At 39.2% G+C, this 24,801-nt stretch overlaps 1 long non-coding RNA gene across 1 annotated transcript in view; it reads left to right on the forward strand.

Moving 5' to 3' along the window:
* Positions 1-2,142: 2,142 nt before the first annotated feature.
* The window catches only part of LOC150084688 (uncharacterized), a 53,292-nt gene continuing 30,633 nt past the window's right edge, over positions 2,143-24,801 (forward strand). Inside the window, exon 1 of the long non-coding RNA XR_016547090.1 lies at positions 2,143-2,229. This is a non-coding gene — a long non-coding RNA (uncharacterized LOC150084688). The remainder of the gene's footprint in view (positions 2,230-24,801) is intronic.

Here is a 24,801-nt window from a genome sequence, read left to right on the forward strand (position 1 = left end):
TGTAGGATAGACGTGAGGAAATTTGCCTTTAGCCAGCGGGTGGTTGGTTGGTGGAATAGACTTCCATCCCTTGTAGTGGAAGTTGATAGCCTAAATAAGTTTAAGGCTCAGCTGGACAGGTATTTCGAACGAACAGAGGGGTGAAGTGGAAGTGGTTATTTATTTATTTTTTTTTTGGCTGATGCTGCATAAGCTTTCTTTCTTGCATCAAATGCCTCTACTAATGCTAATGCTAATGCTTATTTAATCAGTGATGACAAAGCATTTGACCATTATTGAATAGAACTAATTATAACATTTTATATTCCTATTTATTCCACGGCTTCGATAACGCAGAGATTTAGAAATCTCTAAATTGGTGTGCACGTTTATCGCTCGTTATTCTGCATTGAGTATGGAGTGGTAAACCATAGTCATTTTGATAACTGGTATGCAGCGTCATCGCCTTCCTGGGTAGCACAGGGGTATACCCAGGGGCTCATTTCTGGCAAGTATGGGCTAGGCATACCCAGGGTCTTCAACTGAGTATCATCATTCTTCTCTTTCTTTGTGATTCCCTTCTACTTCTCTCTCTCTCTCTCTCAGGGTAATTATTACTATATTAAGGTTACCCGTAAATGGTTACATTAACCCGTATTCGTGTCTGTAAATTGCGTGTGTTCTCTGGTCAATATCCTGTTTTGCTGGACGAAAAAATCCCAGTTTCTGAGGGAAAAAACCTTGCTATCTACGCCTGAGACCCTCTCTCTCAGGGTAATTCAGAATTTTTTTTTTTTTTTTTTTTTGCCTGGTGCAGCATAAGACTCAGGCTTCCTTGCACATATGGCTAATAATAATTATAATAACCCGTGGCACCACCATGCCGTGACGGGACTAATTGTATGTCTATCTTTTCTGCTGCAATAATCGCCATCATCTCCAAATCGTGAGGAAAATATGGGTTCGATCCTGTGAATGATGCTAAAATTTTTACATATCTTTTTTACACTTGGCTAAGTCCTCGGTTTCGAGCGAGGACAGATGGTTTTTTCTCCTTAAATTTGGTGTTTTTGATCAGCAAAAATTGCAATTCGACCACAGAATCCTCACAATTTACATGTTATAGACAGCGCAACATGGTCTAAGTTGCCGATGCGTCTAAGACCCAACAACAACAACAACAACAACAGCAGCATTGTCATCAATGCATGGATAGAGATTGAAAATTTTAATGAACGGAAAGATCCATAAAGAAATGTCTTAATTTGAATATTTAATTATGTACATTACAATATTGATAATTGTGGCAGACAGTAACAGCTTTCTAGTAAACTGTGGTTCATTCCAAGTCCTTCATCAATAGGGACAATTCGAATAACGACAATGCCGGTCCTACAGATCTGCATCTCGATTCAGTAATTAATACTGGTAATGGATAAAAACATCAAAGATTTTCCTGAATTGGAGAGACCGCCATTTTTGCATTTGGTGCTACATTTAGGGCTTGTTGTTGGAAGGTGGGGAACAACAGGCGTTTTGTATTCGCTCTGCTTCCCGACTCCCCAATAGCATCATCAAATCAAAACGAGTGTACTTCTCATAAAGATATTTCTTTATAAGAATGATTGGAAATTGTCGTTATAATGACATATCAAACCGTCAATATTCAGTTTGTAATGTTTCGAGACGTATTATAAAGCTGATCCCCAGGTATCATCTAAGTAAAAATTAAGCATTGTTACGTCATTTACCAACAAAATAAGACGTTGTTTTATATGTAGAGAATGCTGTTTATTCCATTTTTGCTTGTTTTATGTTTATTTGATTCATGATTGATTTAGCTTTAATATTGAATTTAAAACGAGTATATGGACGGAAGAAGCTGCACAGCAGGAAGTACTTTGGAGAAAACCGTGGCTTGAGAAGAATTTTATGGCTTTTCAAAAATGCATTTCATATTTGAGCGTTAGGTAATTTGTGACTTTAAATTTATGAACTTTTAAGCTTGCAGATGGCGCTGTATTTAAAATTGGGGTACTGGGACTGTCGAAAGTGGTGTGTTTTTTTGCGTGCTGTTTTTTTGTCATTTTCCACATGACTACAGCGATATAATTAGTTTTGAATTGGTAAACGTATTATTTTTAATCTCTGATGGCCAAAAAATGGGATGATATCTTGTCGAGAACATTCGAAGTTACTCATCCAACACGTCACTTGAAAGGTCACACTGTTTATCGAGTGACGTTGAAGGTATATCAGCCTTTTCCATATACACAGATGACCAGTATATTTGTCATTATTTTTTTGTTATGTAATTCAGTATTTATGCATTGTAATTCAGTAGTTGATTGGAAGTATGAACTGGCCATGACTTCAGTGATATTCCACAGTAAAGAGTGCATCTTTCTTGAAATGTCAATAAAAGATAAAAGGTTAACGACTAAACGCACTTAAATTTTAACGAAATAACTGCATTCCAACATTACAGAAAATGCAGAGATAATGTCGGAAGAATATCATATATGCAAGACAATGGAAAAATTGCATTGAACCCACACAGTTTGCCCAATTAATTAGTAATTATATCAGAAGTGATTTAACCCATTATATATATATAGGTTTGTATTTTTTTCCATTCCCATTGTAGAATATTTCGCTCATCTGTAACTCAATTTCCGAGATGCTTTTTACTTCGGTCCCCCATTCCCCTTTTAGCGGATGCAAGATTTTATACTAAACATGTAACGAGTAGGAGAACTGGACCAACTACTAGAAGGAATAGTCAAAAAAAGAATTATTCTTTTAAGGTAAAATAATTTTACCCACTGTTTTGAGCATTCCTTCTAATAATGTTTCCTCCTGAAAAAAAAAAAAAAAAAGAGTATTTGGGGTCTCCTAGACCTTGCATAGGTGTATTGCATTTGAAATTTTTTCAAGAGATCCCCACAACAGATGGGCAGGTGCAGCAGTGCATAGCACAAGCACACTTCTTGATTAGACCGGGGTTCGAGCCCGTGACCACCAAATACGGAGGATGCGGAAAGGTCAGGGAATTACCACCGCATATTCCCGGAGCAATATGGCCTTAGTTGCTAATGCTCCTAAAAAAAACCGAATAACAGATCCCCACAACTATGAGTTTTATTGCTTTTCGTGACTGGGTAGTATTAGTATTGGCAAAATGATGCAAGAAAATAAAGCTTACAATGCATCATCATCAAAAAAAAAAAAAAAAACCCCTTTATAAATCTTTGTATACTCATTCCTATTAACTTTTCCAGTCCTTCAAGCTTATTCAATGTATTTATTTGAAGAGTAGTACTCTGCTGAGTGCAAATTAATATTATAGGATTGTTGAGGGATATTTCAAAAGTTGAAATCAAATAAAATTCGTATGTTTTATGGTTTTTTGATGATCAGATCATTCTGCTTCCATGGAAGAATAATGCAAAGTATGTGAGGTTAAGAATTAGGCTTATGCCTAAATCAGCAACTCTAGGTAGAACCACGGATAAAAGTTTTATATCTAAGTTGAACATACACCAACCCCAGGGGCTCACATCTGGTGAGTATGGGCTTGGCACACCCAGGGTGCTGAGCTGGACATCATCATTCTTCTCTTTCTTGGTGATTCCCATCTACTTCTCTCTCTCTCAGGGTAACTTGGAAATTTTTTTTTAGCTGGTGCAGCATAAACCTCAGGCTTCCTTGCACTATATGGCTAGCAATAATAATATGCCTAAGCCTCAGCACCGAGTACTTGCTCATTGAGAGCAGAATGATTCAAATGTTCTACAATCAAATGCAGTAAAATACAAATTTTATATGATTATCAATTTCAGCATATCTGTTCTGTGACCATCCTTTTTCAAATTTAAATTTTCCTTTTAATGTGTGTCTAAGGAGTAAGGATGCTAACAGCATCCTTACTCCTTAACCATTTCAAAGCTTTAATCATTTCACTTAGATCACATACTGATTCCTAGTTTTCAGATGCTGCAATTTATAGGACTTCTATTTTTTTTTTTTTCTTTTTTTTTTTTTTTGTAAGAATATCCCTTTTGTGTCCTTCTTCTCTGCATCATCTCCAACAAATCATGTCCTTCCTAAAATGAGATTTCCAAACCTTATCTAACATTCAAGATGTTGCCTAACAGTTGCTTTACAGAGTAAGATAATCATATCTTTATCCCTGCTTGTGTAAATTCCAGCATATCAGGACTGTTCTGTTACTATGTTGAGTAGACCACTTTGGAAAAGTTCAAAGATCTTGCACAACACTATTTTTTTTTTTTTAACATGAAATATTAAATAGTATTTATTTACATAGGTCCCTTAAGTGGTCATGCCAAATTTCCCAACTCATATGACCAATTAAAGTTAAGTTTAAAAGAGGACTGGACCAATTATTGCAAGGATTGGGCAAAAGGAATTAATTGTTTAAGAAGAATAAATTTTACCCATTGCTTTGAAAATTCCTTCTGATAATTTTTTTTCTTTTCCAAATACCTCTGGGATCTCTTAGACTTTGCACGAGTGTACCAGGGTACATGTACACTAGTTTCAAGGGTGGCATGCAAAAAAAAAAAAAAACCATCAGTGGAAGAATAAAAAAATCAGTTATTTCAGAAATTACATTATATAAAAATGATGAAATTTTTAATTTATTAATATATAATTATAATAATTTTTTTTTTTTTTTTTTTTTTCGACATCTTAAAATCTCTGGCCAGTCACTAGACAATATAAAGCATTTCTCAGGCCGGAAGTGGTTCAAGGGCTGCTAATTGAATATTGCTGCAGCATGTCATTGACAATACCCCATTAGTTATTCTGGCAGTCTGCCAGCACTGTTCAACAGAGAAGTCTGTTGAACAGTGCAGACAGACTGCCAGAATAACTATTGCACAATTAGCATTAGCAGTGGCATATAATTCAAGAAAACAAGCTTATACAGCATCAACCAAAAAAAAAACGCCCGATTTCATCTATCTATCCCATCCAACAGTTGTTTAGTCCTTGAATTTATTCAAGCTACCCACTTCCAAAACATCAGATGGAATATTGTTCCAGCAGTCAACAATATGTTGGCTAAAAGCGAACGTCTGCATATCTATTGTGTAACCATCCTTCCTCAATTTGAATTTATACCCTCTCGTGTGTAGTCTGATGAAATAACTAATGGGGTATTTTCAGTTCTGAGTAAGGAAGAATCCAATCAGCAGTGACCTTGCTCAATCCATTGAAAGCTGTAAACACCTTAATCAGATCGCCTTGCAGGTGGCTAGTCTCAAGATACCGAAATTTACAGAACTGAAGCCTTTTTTGGTAAGACTACTCCTTTCTTCCCCCCACCAATCTCATTGCCCTTCTCTGTACTTATTCTTGCAACTCCAGATCCTTCCTAAAATTAGGCCTACAGACCTGTATGCAGTAATCAAGGTGTGACCTGACAGTTGTCTTATGCAGAGGGATAATCACCTCCTTATTCCTGCTAGCAAAATTCCTATATATCACTGACAAAATCCTGTGAGCTGTCCTGGCATTTTGTCTGCACTGCTCAGAGGACTTCATATCTGACTGCAGCCCACAGGTCTTTTTCATTTTCCACTACCCTGAATGTAATACCACATAATTGGTATGTTACTCTGGCATTACTGCTACCCATATGCAGTTAGCAGAGGCATATGAGGCAAGAAAGCAAGCTTATGCAGCATCAGCCAAAAAAAAAAAAAAAAAAAAAAAAAAAAAACCTCCCATTTCACTCCTCCATTCATTCCAAATGCCTGTCCAGCTCAGCTTTAAGTTTAGGCTATCAACTTCCACAACAAAGGATGGAAGTCTGTTCCACCAATCAACTACCCGCTGGCTAAAGACAAATTTCCACACCTCAAGTTGAAACTGTGCCACCTCAGGTTCTTAATCTGAGTAAGAGGAAGAATCCTATCAGCATTCAGCTTGCTCAACCCATTCAAGACCTTATACACCTCAATCAGATCACCTCACTGGTGCCTGCTCTCCAGGCATTGCAATTTGCAGAACTTTAGCCTTTCTTGGTAAGAGCACCCCTTTGTTCCCCTCACCAATCTCGTTGCCCTTCTTTGTACTCGTTCTAGAAACTCTACATCCTTCCTAAAATGAGACCTCCAGACCTGTACACAGTACTCTAGGTGTGGCCTGACCATTGCCTTGTATAACGGGATAATCACCTCCCTGTCCCTGCTAGAAAAATTCCTATATATCATTGACAAGACTCCATGACCTGGCCTGGCAGCCTGTCTGCACTGATCAGCAAACTTCATATTTCACTGCATAATTACCTCAGGTCTTTTTTGCTTTTCACTTCTGTGAGTATAGTACCACATACTTGGCACATTTCTCTTTGGTTATTGCTACCTATATGCAGTACTTTGTATTTCTGTGTTAAACTTCAGTTGCCACTTCTTAGCCCATTTGATCTAGATCCAGTTGGAGTAGCATACTGTCTTTACTGTCATTAACAAACCTGCCAACCTTTGTATTATCTGCCAACTTGGACATTAAACATGATATATGTTCATAAATATTATTGATAAATATACAAAACAACAATGGACCCAACACCGAATCCTGGGGAAATTCACTAATAACATTTGTCCATGAAGAGCAGTGTCGATTGATTACACTCTCTGTCATCTCCCATTCAACCATCCCTTTATCCACTGTAGCAAATTACCCTTAATGCCATACCTCTCCAATTTGTACAGCAGTCTTCCATGTGCAACAGTATCAAAAGCTTTCTTGAAATCCAAGTATATGATATCAAAATTATTTTTGGCATTCAGCTTCTTTGTGACCACATTGTATCCATTCAAATTAGTCAGACAAGACCTCCCTTTAACAAACCCATGCTGTGTCTTAACCATTACTGCAGCCTTGTTCAGATGATCCTGCAATTCTACTTTAACCAGTGATTCCATTATTTTTTCCGGAACACAAGTTAAACCAACAGGTCTATAGTTACTTGGACATTAAGAATTTAAAAAAAAAAATTCTACCCGTCGAGTCTTTTGAATCCCCTTTGTGAATTGGTGACACATTTGCACACCTCCAGTACATGGGGACCTCCCCTGAGTCCAAGGAAGCTCTCATAATTATGGCTAAGGGTTTGCCTACTTCCTTTGCTGTCTCCTTTAATATAACTGGATAGATCCCCATCCACCCCAGGTGCCTTTTTTATGTTTAACTTCAACAATTTCTCCTCCACTTTGCTCTCAGTGATTACAAAATCACTTGGCTCCCTGTTAGAGTTTGATAAACTTTTGGCACTCCCTTCATTGAATAACTCCTCTTGTGAATGTAGATGCAAAATACTCATTCAGTTTATTAGCTACCTTAGCATGACTATTTTTCTTTACATCCTTTGCCAAGGATTTCTCGTAATCTGCCTTCACCTGCCTAACCTCCTGTGTGACTTGATTACAGACTAGTTTATATCTGCCATAGGCTTCTGTGTCACCTGATACTTTATATGCATCCCATACATTTTTCTTCTCTGCCACGAGCCTCATTTCATCTAACATCCATTTAGGCCTAGATCTTGAACAGTATTTCTTAGCTGGAATGAAAAGCCTAGTAGCCTCCAAAATTAAGTCTTGAAGGCTTCCCATTTAGAATTCAACATTGGTAACATCATCAGTTGATCCCACTGTACAGAATTTAAAAACTATCTGAGACCCCTGTAGTCATCTTTACGAAAGCAAAAGTCGTTTCATTTATCCTTGATGGTAGTTACATCTTTAAGTAATTCCCACATCAGTACCTTGTGATCACTGTCACCCAGTGGTTCTTTTATCTGCAAATTCTTAATGCATGAATAATTACTGCTGATAATCAGATCAAGAGTATTACTCCCTCTGGTTGCTTCTCGAACATGTTGCTGTAGATAACAGTCATCCAATAAATCCACAAAAGTCTTGCTAGAGTGCGAATGATCAACCCACAAGTTCCAGTCAATATCTGGAAAGTTAAAATCCCTCATTATGAGACATTCTGATTTACTGGCCCACTCTGTTTCTCTGCACAGTTGCTCATTATACTCATCAGATTCATTAGGCCTATAGCGCACACACACCTACTCTCATTTTTCCTCTCACAGTGCTTATGTCACACCAAACAGACTGAACATTGTCCAGCAACATCAACTGGATGCACTTCCTTAGATTTTGTGTTCCTTGACTAACAGCATAACCTCTCCCCCCTTCCTGTCCTGTCTATTCTTTCTGTACACATTGTTCTTCCGAAATTCCAATTCTGCACTGCTTACCACATCTCTGATGTCCCAACAATATCTGTCTTTGATGTCTTGACTAGCACTTCAAGCTCATGAAATTTATTAACTATACTCCTAGCATTGGTGTACATGCTAGTATACATGCACCTGTTTCTACTCTTAGTTACCCTAACACAGCCCATGTATTTATTTGTTCCACTATTAGCATTAGCATTAGCATTAGCATTAGCATTAGTAGAGGCATTTGATGCAAGAAAGCAAGCTTATGCAGCATCAGCCAAAAAAAAAAAAAAAAAAAAAAAAAAAAAAAAAGTAACATAAATAAATAAAAATAACCACTTCCACTTCACCCCTCTGTTCGTTCGAAATACCTGTCCAGCTGAGCCTTAAACTTATTTAGGCTATCAACTTCCACGACAAGGGATGGAAGTCTGTTCCACCCACCAACCACCCGCTGGCTAAAGGCAAATTTCCGCACATCTATCCTACATCTGTCTTTCCTCAATTTGAATTTATGCCCTCTCAGGTGATTTTTCTGAGCTAGAGGAAGAATCCCATCAGCATTGAGCATGCTCAAACCATTCAAGGCTTTGTACACCTCTATCAGATCACCCCGCTGGTGCCTAGTTTCCAGACACTGTAATTTGCAAAACTTAAGCCTTTCTTCGTAAGAGAACCCCTTTGTCCCATTCACCAATCTAGTTGCCCTTCTCTGTACTCGTTCCAGCAGCTCTACATCCTTCCTGAAATGAGGCCTCCAGGCCTGTATACAGTACTCTAGGTGTGGCCTGACCATTGCCTTATACAAGGGAATAATCACCTCCTTATCCCTGCTAGAAAAATTCCTATATATCATTGACAATACACCATGAGCTACTCTTGCAGCTCGTCTGCACTGCTCAGAGAACTTCATATCTGCCTGCACCACCACCCCCAGGTCCCTTTCATTCTCTACCACTGTCAGTGTAGTACCACAGAGTTGATACGTTGCTCTGGGGTTGCTGTTTCCCATATGTAGTACTTTACATTTGTCAATGTTAAACTTCATTTGCCACCTCGAAGCCCATCTGCTCAACCTTTCCAAATCCTGTTGCAGCAGCATAGTGTCAGTAGTGTCCTTGACAACCCTGCCAACCTTCGTATCGTCTGCAAACTTGGACATTAAGCCTGATATACCATCATCAATATCATTTATAAATACAGAAAACAATAAAGGCCCCAATACTGAACCCTGAGGGACTCCACTAATAACATTAGTCCACGATGAGCAGTGTCCATTGATTACCACTCTCTGTCTTCTCCCCCTCAACCACCCCTTTATCCATAGCAGCAACTTGCCTCCAATGCCACACTGCTCCAATTTGTGCAGCAGTCTTCCATGTGCAACAGTATCAAAAGCCTTTCTAAGATCCAAGTATATAATATCAAAGTTATTCCCTGCATCCAGTTCTTTTGTGACTGCATCATAGTATCCAATCAAATTGGTCAGGCAAGACTTCCCCTTAACAAAACCATGCTGTGTCCTAGCTATAACTGAAGTCTTGTCTAGATGATCCTGCAGTGCTTCTTTCACCAGTGCCTCCATTAATTTTCCGGGAACAGAAGTTAAACTCACAGGTCTATAATTACTTGTGTCAGCCTTTGATCCCCCTTTGTGAATTGGGGTCACATTTGCACATCTCCAGTCAATGGGTACCTCCCCTGAGTCCAAGGAAGCTCTCATAATTATGGCTAAGGGTTTGCTTACCTCCTTTGCTGCCTCCTTTAATATAACTGGATAGATCCCATCCACCCCAGGTGCCTTTCTTGTGTTTATCTTCAACAATTTCTCCTCCACTTTGCTCTCAGTTATTACAAGATTCTCTAGCTTACTGCTAGAGTCGAATACACCTCTGGCATTCCCCTCGCTGAATAACTCCTCATGTGTGAATGTCGATGCAAAATATTCATTTAGTTTGTTAGCTACCCGAGCAGGGTCATCAACAGTTGACCCATCGATCTCAAGTGGACCAATCTGATTCATCCCCTTCCTTCTAGAGTTTACATAAGTAAAGAACTCTTTGCTGTTTTTCTTCGCATCCCTTGCCAAGGATCTCTCGTAATCTGCCTTCGCCTGCCTAACCTCCTTTGTAACTTGGTTACAGATCAACTTGTATCTATCATAGGCGTCCGTGTCACGTGTTAATTTGTATGTATCCCATGCATTTTTCTTCTCTGCCATATGCCTCATTAGTTCATCTGACAACCATTTAGGCCTAAACCTTGAACAATATTTCTTAGTTGGTATGTAAAGCCTAGTAGCTTCCACGATAAGTTCTTTGAATGCTTCCCATTTTGAATTTGCTGTTGGCAATATCATCAGTTGATCCCACTGTATAGAATTTAAATACTGTCTCAGTCCATTGTAGTCGCCTTTACGAAAGCAATACCCCTTCCCTTTACCCCTAATGGTAGTTACCTCTTTGAGTAACTCCCACTTCAGCACACTGTGATCACTGCCACCAAGTGGTTCATTTATCTGCAGATTCTTAATGCATGAAGAATCACTACTGATAATCAAATCAAGAGTATTACTCCCTCTAGTTGCCTCCCGAACATGCTGATGTAGAAAACAATCATCCAATAAATCCACAAAAGCCTTGCTACTGTGTGAGTGACCAGCCCCCAAATTCCAGTCAATATCTGGGAAATTAAAATCCCCCATTATAAGACTCTCTGATTTACTGGCCCACTCTATTTCTCCGAACAGTTTCTTATTATACTCATCAGAGTCATTAGGCCTATAGCACACTCCTACTCTCAATTTTGATCTCCCAATGCTTATGTCACACCAAACTGACTCGACACTGCACTGTCCAGCGATGTCGACTGGCTTCACTTCCTTGGATTTTATGTGTTTTTTAACTAATAGCATAACCCCTCCTCCCTTCCTATCCTGTCTATCCTTTCTGTAGACATTGTACTCCCCAAATTCCAGTTCTGCATTTCTTATATCTGTGTGACACCACGTCTCTGAAATCCCCACAATATCTGCCTTTGATGTTTTGAGCAATACCTCAAATTCATCAAATTTATTTACTAAACTCCTAGCATTGGTGTACACACAAGTATACATGCACCTGTTCTTTTTCTTAGCTACCCTAACACAACCCATGTGTTTACTTGTACCCCAATGATTCCCAGCAGTCTCTGAAATATCCTGCATCTTATTTTCCAGGCTGCGGCTCATTCCAATAGAAGCAGTGCAAGAATCACTTTCACCTCTGCCAGTGGCTACTGTTAATCTATTAGTCCTTGTATCCCCCCAATCTAGCAGTTTTCCGACCCACCTAACATTGCCTCGATAGCATCAGCAAACATTCTTGCACCCTTTCTATTTAAGTGTATCCCATCCCTGTAGAAGCAGTCTCTCCTGTTAACAAGTACAGACCAGGCTGAAAAAAATTCTACCCCTTGAGCCCTGCACAATCTTTCCAGGGCCGAATTGATTGACAGGGCTCTCATCATATACTCCCTCCTATCGTGTCTGGGCAGAATTGCAGACACTTTCAATTTCAACCCTAATTCACGGCTTTTTTTCATCAGTGACCTGTACTTGTCAAGTAATTCCGCCGGTCTCCTACTCTTAATGTCATTAGTGCCAACGTGTACAACTATATCACCTTTTGTGCCCTTAAAAGATGATATCCGCTCTACAACGTCATCAACTTTTGCCCCTGGCAGACATACCCTGGTCCTATTCCACCTATCCTTTTTACAAAGCATGTTTTTCCAGCAGTCATAGTGGTACAAATAAATAGTGTATTTATTTGTTCCACTATGACTGCTGGAAATCTCCATTGCTTTGCTTTCCATGCTGCTGCTCATTCCAATAGAATCAGAGCAAGAATCTTTTGCTTCTGCCTGTGGCCACTGTTCACCCTTTTATTCAGTGTATCCCCTCAATTTTTCAGGTGGTAGATGACTTTCATCAACCGGTGAAATATCACCACTTTGCTTATTATTGGAGGCTTGAAGTGGTGAAACACATGTTTAGTCTCTAGGGAAAAGTTTCCTGCATCCCCCTACTAAGTACTATAGGTTTTGATACCTTTCATGTTTGGGGTTTTCATAAAAAAAAAAAAAAAGCAGTTTTCTGACCTAACCTAACACTGTCTCGATAGCATCAGCAAATATTCTTGCACTCTTTCTGTTTAAGTGTACCCCATCCCTGTAGAAGCAGTCTCTCCTGTTAACAAGCACAGATCAGGCTGAAAAGAAATTCTACCCCTTGAGCCTTGCACAATCTTTCCAGTGCCGAATTGATAGACAAGGCTCTCATCATCTCACTTTCACATTAAACCCTAACTCATGACTTTTTTTCAACATTGACCTGTATTTGTTGAGTAAATCTGCAGATCGCTTACTCTTAATGTCATTAGTTCCAACGTGTACAACAATATCACCTTTTGTGCCCTTAAATATCTGCTCTACAACGTAGTAGTAGTAGTAGTGGCATGTGATGCAAGAGAGAAAGTGTATGAGCTTATGCAGCATCAGCCAAAAAAAAAAAAAAATCACACCATTCCCTCCAAATGCCTGTCCAGTTCCTCCTTAAATTTATTTAACCTATCAACTTCCACAACGACAGATGGAAGTTTGTTCCAGAAATTAACCAGCCGCTGGCTAAAGGGAAATTTCCGTACATCTATTCTACATCTGTCTTTTCTTAATTTGAATTTATGTCCCCTTAGGTTCGTAATCTAAACAAGTGGAAGGATCCCATCAGAATTCAGCATGCTCAATGCATTCAAGGCCTTATACACCTCAATCAGATCACCACACAGGTGCCTTGTCTCCAGCCACTGCAATTTGCAGAACTTAAGCCTCTCTTGGTAAGCGGATTCCTTCATTCCCCTCACCAATCTTGTTGCTCTTCTCTGTACACACTCAAGCAAATCTACATCCTTCCTAAAATGAGGCCTCCAGACCTGTATGCAGTACTCAAGGTGTGGCCTGACCATTGCCTTATACAGAGGGACAATCACCTCCTTTTCCCTTTTAGCAAAATTCCTATATATCATTGACAAAACCCCATGACTTGCCCTGGCAGCCTATCTGCATTTCTCAGAAAACTTCATATCTGACTGTACAGTTACTCCCAGGTCTTTTTCATTTTCTACCACCTTAAGTGTAGTATCACACAGTTGGTACATTTCTCGGGATTACTTCTACCCATATGCAGTACTTTGCATTTGTCAAGGTTAACTTCAGTTGCCACTTCTTAGCCCATCTGCCCAAATTATCTAGATCCTGTTGCAGTAGCACACTGCCATTACTGTCATTAATAACCCTGCCAACCTTTGTATCATCTTCAAACTTCAACACTAAGCCTGATATACCTTCATCAATATCATTGATAAATATACAAAACAACAGAGGACCCAACACCAAACCCTGTGGGATTCCACTAATAACATTAGTCCACGAAGAGCAGCACTCATTGATTACCACCCTCTGTCTTCTCCCACTGAACCATCCTTTTATCCATTGTAGCAACTTACCCTTAATACCATTCTGCCCCAATATGTACAATAGTCTTCCATTTGCAATAGTGTTAAAAGCTTTCCTGAAATCCAAATATATGTACCCTCTGCTCATTATGTGCATCATGAATAGGTTGTGTAGTAAAAAAAGATACACGCTTATCTTCACACCAATTCTGAGGGGCATGTTATTAGAGACTTTGGTATTTCAGGATGATTAGCTAAAAGTGATTGTCTCAAGTGAACCATGCAAGACACACAGGCAGATAGATTTTTAATTTAATTTTGTGTAAATTGGATATCTTGAAATGTGGAAAGGCAAATTTTGAATAAAGGTTTAGAAATAGTTTTATTTGTTGGTCACAATGTTTTTATTATTGAGATCAATAAAATAAAATGACTTTTTGTTTTGCGGGTCCATTAGTAAATCTAGGAGCCAAAAGGGATTTATGGCAGAAAAAGTTTGTATAAACATTGTGCGAGACATGGACACTGAAAACTAGTACCTTGAAAAACTAGAAGCATTTGCAATGTGGACGTACAGAACAATGCTAAAGATACCATGGACAACAAGAGTGACCAATAAGAATGTCCTGCAGAGAAATGGAAAACCTGGGAATTGCTGAAGAACATAAAGAAAAGAAAAATGGTGTATCTTAGACACCTAATAAGGAACAACAAAAATGCAATTCTATGGCTAATTATTGAAGGGAGAATGGAAGGAAAAAGAAAGCCTGGGAGAAGATGTACATCGTGGGTTGATAACATTAAGAATTGGACAAGACTGAACTCCGAGCAGCTGTTCAGATCTACCAGAGACAGAGTCATTTGCTGTAGTGGTTGCCAACCTCCATTAGGAGATGACACACAGAGAAGAAGAAGAAACATTGTGCTAGGCTATGCCTACTGGGTGTTTATGCCAATCAAAAAAAAAAAAAAAAGCAGGAAACAGTTGAGGCTGCTGAAAATGAGGTGGCTATTTATGGCTTTTAATTCCTAAAATTGTTTTTGGAGCAGGTATATCTGATGTAAGTGGCTGACAACAAACGTGTCCACGACTAAAACTAATGTCATTGGTGACCTGGAAAAGTGAAAACAAAGACAATGGGAAAAAACAAGGACATTTGGTTAAAATGATTTTTGCTTTCCCCATATTTTAACCATATGCACCAATCATAAATTGTTTCTGTAACTGAATAATAAAATAATAGTAGTATATGCCAAGTTGCATCAGCTGCAATTGAAACTAAGCAAGAGAGGCATGTTTACAAAAACATATACTGTACATGGAAATTACATCATGTGCTTTAGTTTAAAACACTTGCTATGGTGAAAAAATTCTATATTTGATGAAACTTGTCACAGTTCCCTTTAGAATGTGTGGAACATGTCATAATTAAGAGGACTGTTCAAGTAAAGAGTGATCATAATTTTTTTTTTTTTTTTTTCATACCGTACCTTTAATAATCGTCCATATTTTGATGGTCCTCTTCAAAGTAGTCCCTATTTGATAAAATGCACTTACTCTGTTCCTGCAATTCTTCAAAAAATGGTGGAAGCCATTTTTGACTTTCCTTTGAGAATCTTCTTCTGATGACTGGAAACATTTTCCTTGCAGCTCCTCCTTTAACTTTGAAAATAAAAATAAAAACTCGCAGAGTGCAAGGTCAGGGCTCTAAGGCACATGAGGAATACATATGACATTAATGCTGGCCAAGTACTTGATGACAGTATGAGCAGTGTTAGGTCTCGCATTGTCTTGATGTAGCATACATCCACCTGCATGCAGTTTTGGTCATTTACAATGAATGTGATCGCACAAAGAGTGTAATACAGTTCTGTAGTAAGTTCCTGTAGCAATCGTATGATGTGGCACAACCTACTGGTAAATCATTCCTTGAATGTCAAAAAAAAAGATGACCATAATCTTTCTTGCAGAAGCCACAATTTTTGCTTTTTTTGGTGTTGGCGATGACATAGACTTCCAAACAGAGCTTGTTGTTTACTCTCTGGGTTGAAATGAAGAAGTTATATCTCATCCACCATTATCGTCTGCAGAACATTGCCATATTCAGTAACCATCTGTTGCAGTTCCTGACAAACCTCCACATGAACTTACTGTTGCTTCTGTGTGAGTAGTCCTGGAACCCATTATGCACAAACGTGTCCTATGCAAATGGTCATGGAGAATACCATAATTGCTTCCAACTGATATTTTCAACATCACTGCCATTTGCCTTACTGTTATACAACAATCTTTTCTCATGATTACAGAAGCAGTGTTTATGGTTTCTTTGGTGACAGTACTGTTAAGGTTTCTGTGATGACAGCAATGATTGGAGCTCCAAAGGCTGATTTTTGTGATTGAATCGAATCCATCTTTAAACATTCTAAACCACCTGTGAGTTGTGCTATATGGAAGCATAGACCCACCAGAAGCCTCTTTTAACATTTCATATGCTTCAGCTGATGTGTTCTTGAAAGAATACAATAACAATGCAATGTTCCTTGCATTGTTACATAGACAAAACTGAATTAGCATTAGTAGACGCATATGATGCAAAAAAGCAAGCTTATGCAGCATCAGCCAAAAAAAAAAAAAAAAACTTCCACTTCACCCCTCCGTTCGTTCGAAATACCTGTCCAGCTGAGCCTTAAATTTATTTAGGCTATCAACTTCCACAACAAGGGATGGAAGTCTGTTCCACCAACCAACTACCCACTGGCTAAAGGCAAATTTCTGCACATCTATCCTACATCTGTCTTTCCTCAATTTGAATTTATGCCCTCTCAGGTGATTATTCCGAACAAGAGGAAGAATCCCATCAGCATTGAGCATGCTCAAACCATTCAAGGCTTTATATACCTCTACCAGATCACCTCGCCGGTGCCTAGTCTCCAGACACTGTAATTTGCAAAACTTAAGCCTTTCTTCGTAAGAGCAACCCTTTGTTCCATTCACTAATCTTGTTGCCCTTCTCTGTACTTGTTCCAGCAGCTCTACATCCTTCTTGAAATGAGGCCTCCAGACCTGTATACAGTACTCTAGGTGTGGCCTGACCATTGCCTTATACAATGGAATAATCACCTCCTTATCCCTGCTGGAACAATTCCTGTATAACATTGACAATACTCCATGAGCTACTCTTGCTGCCCGTCTGCACTGCTCAGAGAACTTCATATCTGCCTGCACAATCACCCCCAAGTCCCTTTCATTCTCTACCACTGTCAGTGTAGTACCACAGAGTTGATACATTGCTCTGGGGTTGCTGTTTCCCATATGTAGTACTTTACATTTGTCAATGTTAAACTTCATTTGCCACCTCTCAGCCCATTTGCTCAACCTTTCCAGATCCTGTTGCAGCAGCACAGTGTCAGTATTGTCCTTAACAACCCTGCCAACCTTTGTATCGTCTGCAAACTTGGACATTAAGCTTGATATACCATCATCAATATTATTTATAAATACAGAAAACAATAATGGACCCAACACTGAACCCTGAGGGACTCCACTAATAACATTAGTCCATGATGAGCAGTGTCCATTGATTACCACCCTCTGTCTTCTCCCCCTCAACCACCCCTTTATCCATAGCAGAAATTTGCTTACAATACCACACTGCTCCAATTTGTGCAGCAGTCTTCCATGTGCAACAGTATCAAAAGCCTTTTTAAGATCCAAGTATATAATATCAAAGTTATTCCCTGCATCCAGCTCCTTTGTGACTGCATCATAGTATCCAGTCAAATTGATCAGGCAAGACTTCCCCTTAACAAAACCATGCTGTGTCTGAGCTATAACTGAAGTCTTGTCTAAATGATCCTGCAGTGCTTCCTTAACCAGTGCCTCCATTAATTTTCCTGGAACAGAAGTTAAGCTCACAGGTCTATAATTACTTGTGTCAGCCTTTGATTCTCCTTTGTGTATTGTGGTCACATTTGCACATCTCCAACGAACAGAGGGGTGAAGTGGAAGTGGTTATTTTTTATTTATTTATTTTACTTTATTTTTTTTTGGCTGATGTTGCATAAGCTTGCTTTCTTGCATCAAATGCCTCTACTAATGCTAATGCTAATCTCCAGTCTATGGGTACCTCCCCTGAGTCCAAGGAAGCTTTCATAATTATGGCTAAGGGTTTACTTACTTCCTTTGCTGCCTCCTTTAATATAATTTTAACTGGATAGATCCCATCCACCCCAGGTATCTTCAACAATTTCTCCTCCACTTTACTCTCAGTTATTACAAGATTATCTAGCTTACTGCCGGAGTTGAATACACCTCTCGCATTCCCCTCGCTGAATAACTCCTGATGTGTGAATGTTGATGCAAAATATTCATTTAGTTTGTTAGCTACCTGAGCAGGATCATCAACAGTTGAACCGTCGATATCATGTGGACCAATCTGATTCAGCCCCTTCCTTCTAGAGTTTACATAAGTAAAGAACTCTTTGCTGGTTTTCTTTGCATCCTTTGCCAAAGATTTCTCATAATCTGCCTTTGCCTGCCTAACCTCCTTTGTGACTTGGTTACAGACCAGCTTATATCTATCATAGGCTTCTGTGTCACGTGTTAATTTATATGTATCCCATGCATTTTTCTTCTCTGCCATGTATCTCATTAGTTCATCTGACATCCATTTAGGCCTAAACCTTGAACAATATTTCTTAGTTGGTATGTAAAGCCTAGTAGCTTCCAAGAAAAGTTCTTTGAATGCTTCCCATTTTGAATTTGCTGTTGGTAACATCATCAGTTGGTCCCACTGTATAGAATTTAAAAACTGTCTCAGACCATCGTAGTCACCTTTACGAAAGCAATAACCCTTGCCTTTACCCCTGATGGTAGTTACCTCTTTGAGTAAATCCCCCTTCAGCACACTGTGATCACTGCCACCTAGTGGTTCATTTATCTGCAGATTCATAATGCATGAAGAATCACTACTGATAATCAAATAAAGAGTATTACTCCTCTAGTTGCCTCCCGAACATGCTGATGTAGAAAACAATCATCCAATAAATCCCCAAAAGCCTTGCTAGTGTGTGAGTTACCAACCCACAAATTCCAGTCACTATCCAGGAAATTAAAATCCCTCTTTATAAGACTCTCCGATTTACTGGCCCACTCTATTTCCTTATACAGTTTCTTATTATACTCATCAGAGTCATTAGGCCTATAGCACACTCATATCTCAATTTTGATCTCCCAATGCTTATGTCTCACCAAAGTGACTCGTCACTGCACTGTCCAGTGATGTCGACTGGCTTCACTTCCTTGGATTTTGTGTTTCTTAACTAATAGCATAACCCCTCCTCCATTCCTATGCTGTCTATCCTTTCTGTAGACGTTGTACTCCCCAAATTCCAGTTCTGCATTCCTGATATATCTGTGTGACACCACATCTCTGATATCCCAACAATATCCACCTTTGATGCTTTGAGCAATACCTCAAATTCATCAAATTTATTTACTAAACTCCTAGCATTGGTGTACACTCAAGTATACATGTAGCTGTTCCTATTCTTAGCTACCCTAGGCGCCTCCGTAGCCAGGTGGAAAGGAGCAGCAGTGCGTAGCACACGCTTCTTGATTAGACCGGAGTTCGAGCCCGTCACCACCAAATACGGAGGATGCGGAAAGGTCAGGGAATGACCACCGCATATCTCGGAGCAATATGGCCTTAGTTGCTAATGCTCCTAAAAACCAAATAACAAACAAACATTAGCTACCCTAACACAACCCATGTGTTTACTTGTACCGCAATGACTCCTAGCAGTCTCTGAAATATCCTGCATCTTGTTTTCCAGGCTTCTGCTCATTCCAATAGAAGCAGTGCAAGAATCACTTTCACCTCTTGCAGCGGCTACTGTTAATCTATTAGTCCTTGTATCCCCCCAAGCTAGCAGTTTTCCGACCCACCTAACACTGCCACGATAGCATCAGGAAATATTCTTGCACCCTTTCTATTTAAGTGTATCCCATCCCTTTAGAAGCAGTCTCTCCTGTTAACAAGTACAGACCAGGCTGAAAAAAATCTACCCCTTGAGCTTTGCAGAATCTTTCCAGGGCCATATTGATTGACAAGGCTCTCATCATATACTCCCTCCTATCGTGTCTGGGCAGAATTGCAGACACTTTCAAATTCAACCCTAATTCACCGCTTTTTTTCAACTGTGACCTGTACTTGTTAAGTAATTCTGCCGATCTCCTACTCTTAATATCATTAGTGCCAACGTGTTCAACTATATCACCTTTTGTGCCTTTAAAAGATGATATCTGCTCTACAACGTCATCAAGCTTTGCCCCTGGCAGATACACCCTGGTCCTGTTCCACCTATCCTTTTTACAAAGCATGTTCCCCGTTTCCCTGACAATAGACTCACTAACAACTACTAGTTCCTGTGGGACCAGTGCATTCTGCCTTGGGGGTTGCTGCTGTGTTGCGTGATGACCAAGTGCAAGCTATGGCGTTGATGTGGGCAGCTGAGAGCTTGATGGGCCCCTCAATTTAGATCCTTCGAGGGCATCCACCCTGTCCTTCAAGCTCTCATATAGGCCCATTGGTGTAACCTTGATCGAATTCCAAGGTCATCACACCATCTGCACGAGTCAGCTATGCAGTTGCTATGTGATGCAGCTTGGTTTGGTCTTAAATTCTGCAGCTCAGCTAGAAATAGCAAGCAGTACAGTTGTTCATGAAAAATTATGATCATTCTTTATTGAACAGTCCTCACAGAATTTGTATATTCAGTGAAGTAAGATCTTGGGATTGAGCACTCTTTGTATTCTCTTTCAGAGGATTGTGTGAGACTGGATGCCTGTAATGGGAATTGTATTGTAAAAAATTTTGTGAATAAAGATTTTTATTATTATTATATTTTGCCTTAAATAACCTTCAATGAATTATAATGAGAGGTTGAAAGATGTTGGTCACAAATTCATAGAACTGAGTTTGCAGTCTCATAACAATAGTTTGTAATCTCATAACAGTACTATAAGAAGTCCTTAGACTTCTTATAGTATTGTTAGCAGTTTTGTCCACCATTTTCCATTGTGGAAGTGTATCCTTTTATTAATCCTTCATTAATTTCCGACTCTTTTTATATCTTGAGAGGTTCACTTGGGATGTTTGATGTACTTCAGTGTTTAAAGCTTATAATACAGTTACATATGAGTATTCGTAACCACCAAATACGGAGGATGCGGAAAGGTCAGGGAATGACCACCGCATATCCCCAGAGCAATATGGCCTTAGTTGCTAATGCTCCTAAAAACCAAATAACAAACAAACATATGAGTATTATTATTGTTGTTATTATTATTAGCCATAAGGTGCAAGGAAGCCTGAGGCTTATACTGCACCAGCAAAAAAAAAAAAAAATTTGATTTAACTTGTGACCCAGAGAGAGAGAGAGAGAAGTAAAAGGAAATCACCAAGAAAGAGAAGAATGATGATATCCAGCTCAGGAACCTGGGTGTGCCAAGCCCATACTCACCAGATGTGAGCCTCTGGGGTTGAATAATGAAAAATTATATTTTTCATTATTTTTTTTTTTATCCTGGTTGATAATGTTTCACAGGACTGAAGCAGTGTAGCATTAGGGATGAGTTATTACTATGGATTAAGGGGTGGTTGAGTGGAAGAAAAGAGTGTTTATCAATGGGCACTGCTATTCTTGGACTGATGTTATTCATGGAGTCTTCCAAGTGGTGGACCCATTGTTGTTTTCAGTAATCATTAATAATACTGAAGAAGTAATATTAGGCTTAATGTTTAAGTTTGTAGATGGTAGAAATGTTGGATGAGTGGTTAATGGCAGTAATCAGGATATGCAAGATTTAGAAAAATTAGAGAGATGGGATGTGACGTTAAAAATGAGGTTAAACATTGATAACATTGATAAATGCAGTGTACTGCATACGGGTAGCAGTTATCTCAGAATAAGAGAATTATGAGTGGCAGCAACAATTATTAGCTACAATTATGAGAGTATCTTTGGATTCAGGGAAGGTCCCAGTGGACTGGAAATGTCAGTGTATCCCCAATTCACAAAGGTGGGTCAAAGAGTGACATGAGTAATTACAGATCTCTTAGCTTAACTTCTGTTCCAGAGAAAATAATGGAGTCACTTGTTAAAGAAGTAAGGCAGGACCATCTAGACAAGAGTGCAGTTATATTTCAGTCACAGCATGGGTTTTTAATAGGAGATCTTGTCTGACCAATTTGATTGGATAGTATGATGCAGTGAAAAAGGAACTGGATGGAAAAAATAATTCTGATGTCATATACTTAGATTTCAGGAAAGCTTTTGATACTGTTGCACATAAATGACTGCTGTACATATTGAACAGGGTACCATTAAGAGAAAATTGCTGCTGTAGATAAAGGGATGGTTGAGTGGGAGAAGGCAGAGAATGGTTATGAACGGACACTGCTCTTCATGGACTAAAGTTATTAGTGGCATCCTACAGTGTTCTGTGCTGGGCCCATTGTTTATTTATTAATGATGAGGGTGTATCAGGCTTAATGTCTAAGTTTACAGATGATACAAAGGTTGGTATGGTAGTTAATGACAGTAATGAAGGTACGTTGTTGGAACTGGATCTAGAAACGTTGGGTAGATGGACTGAGAGGTGGCAACTGAAGTTTAACATTGATAAATGCAAAGTACTTCATATAGGTAGCAGTAACCTCAGAGTAACAAACGAACTCTGCGATACTACACTCAGGATAGTGGAGAATGAAAAAGACCTGGGGGTAATTGTGCAGTGTAGACAGTTTACCAGAGCAGCTAATGCAGTCTTGTCAATGACACACAGGAATTTTGCTAGCAGGGATAGGGAGGTGAGTATCCCTTTGTATAAGGCAGTTGTTATGCTGTACCTTGAGTTCTGGTACAGGTCCAGAGACCTCATTTTAGAAAGATGTAGAGCTGCCGGAATGAATACAGAGAAAGGCAGCAAGATTGCTGAGGGGAACAAATGGTTGCTCTTACCAAGAAAGTTCTGCAAATTGCAGCATCTGGACACTAGGCACCTATATGATCTGATAGAGGTAATATCTCAATTTTTTTTTTTATATCCCAACAGTATTGAGCAAACTCAATACTGTTGGGGTTCTTCCTCTTTTTCAGTTTATACAATGAGGAGGCATAAATTCAAATTGAGAATAGTTGTGAAGAAGTTTGCATTCAGCCAATGGGTGGTTGATTGCTGGAACAAGCTTCCATCTATTGTTTTGGAAGTGAGGGGAGTTTGAATAAATTCAAGGAAGAACTAGACAAACTATTGAAAGGGTTGGATGGGTGAAATGGAATTTTTTTTTTTTTTTGCTAATGGTATAAAAGCTTGCCTTCTTGCATCATTTGTCACTATTAATACTAATACTAATAACATTCTGAGTGCGGTACCAGCTGGTGGTACCACACTCAAGTTAGAGAGTAAGAAAAAAGACTTTGTGGGGAGGGGATAATTGCATAGTCTCTTATGAAGTTCTCTGAGTAGTACAGAGAGGCTGCTAAGGCATCTTATGGGGTTTTTTTCCGAAATATATAGGAATTTTGCCAGAGGGATAAGGTTATCTGACTTGTGTGATCTGATTGAGGTGTTTTTTTTTTTTTTTTTTTTTATATGAAAACCCCAAACACGAGAGGCATTAGAACCTATAGTACTTAGTACCGTGCTTGGGTTGGAGGTTGACAAGATGAAAGAAGATATTTGTTGACATTAGACTTGAACTTCTGTAGACTAATCTTCAGGAAGTACGTATGAAGGAAGGTTGTTCCAGAAAATGGCAGTTGAATGAATAAATGAGGAAGATGAAAATTTGGTTCTGTGAGTTTGAAGTTGGACAGTAAATGGATGTTGGCTGGTGGCAGCATGAGTTTGGACTGTTTTGAGAGAGAGAGAGAGAGAGAGAGAGAGAGAGAGAGAGAGAGAGAGAGAGAGAGAGAGAGAGAGCGGGAATTATAGAAGCCAATTCAGAAGAACAGTGCCCATAGAAGTATCTGTAGAAAAGGCATGCAGCAGAAACAGTACTTATACGAGACAGTGAGGGGAGAGACTCTGTTAGAGAGGAATCATTAATTTACCTAACCGCCCTCTTCGGAATGGAATCTTGAAGTCTGAGAGAGGTTTTGGGCTCTACACCCAAGATGTGGGAACAATATTCCAAGGTAGGGCGGATTTACGATTTGTACAGAGTGAACAGCTGTTTGGAAGAAAAGTAACACCGAGAATGAAAGAGAAAACCAAGTTTTTTAAATGCAGAGGAAGCAATATTTGTAATGTGCTTGTGCCAAGAGAGATTAGAAGACAGGTTAATCCCAAAAGAGATATATCATTCTGCCTAGAAATCGGAGTGTCACCAAAGATAAGCATAGGAGCAGAAGAATCCTTTTTGCGAGATATACGACAAGACTGAGTTTTAGAAGGATTGAAATCAACTAAGTTGTCTTTGCACCACTGGAGAATTACCTGGAGATCGGCATTTAAGGAATTGGTAGCAGATATTCGAGAAGTTGAAGCTGATTGAACAGGGCAAGGTTTCTCAAAATGGAAAGTGGAATGCAGTGTGCTATCATTGGCAAAACTATGGATAGGATTTCTAGTCAAGGGAAGAAGGTCATTAATATACAAAAGGAAAAGAGTGGGGGAAAGAACTGAGCCCTGGGGGACACCAGCATTAGTGGAGAAGTTAGAAGACAGAGAGCCATCTTCCATCACCCTCAGTGAGCAATCAGAGAGAAAACTGGATAACTAATTGCAAAAAACAGTTGGCAAACCATAAGATGGAAGCATGTTTAGAAGACCTTTATGCCAAACACGATTGAACGCCTTTGAGATGTCAAGAGCAACTGCTTGTGTTTCACCAAACTTTTCCATTGAATTTGTCCATAAATGAGTAACATAAGCCAGAATATCACCAGTGGATCGACACTGACGGAATCCATACTGGCGATCGTGGATCAGACGGAAGGTTTCTAGGTAGTTTAAGAGTTGGCAGTTAATTGATTTCTCCATTAGTTTAG

The sequence above is a fragment of the Mastigoproctus giganteus genome, chromosome 6 (assembly GCF_048544385.1).
Source record: "Mastigoproctus giganteus isolate SK-2022 chromosome 6, ASM4854438v1, whole genome shotgun sequence".
Taxonomy (NCBI): domain Eukaryota; kingdom Metazoa; phylum Arthropoda; class Arachnida; order Uropygi; family Thelyphonidae; genus Mastigoproctus; species Mastigoproctus giganteus.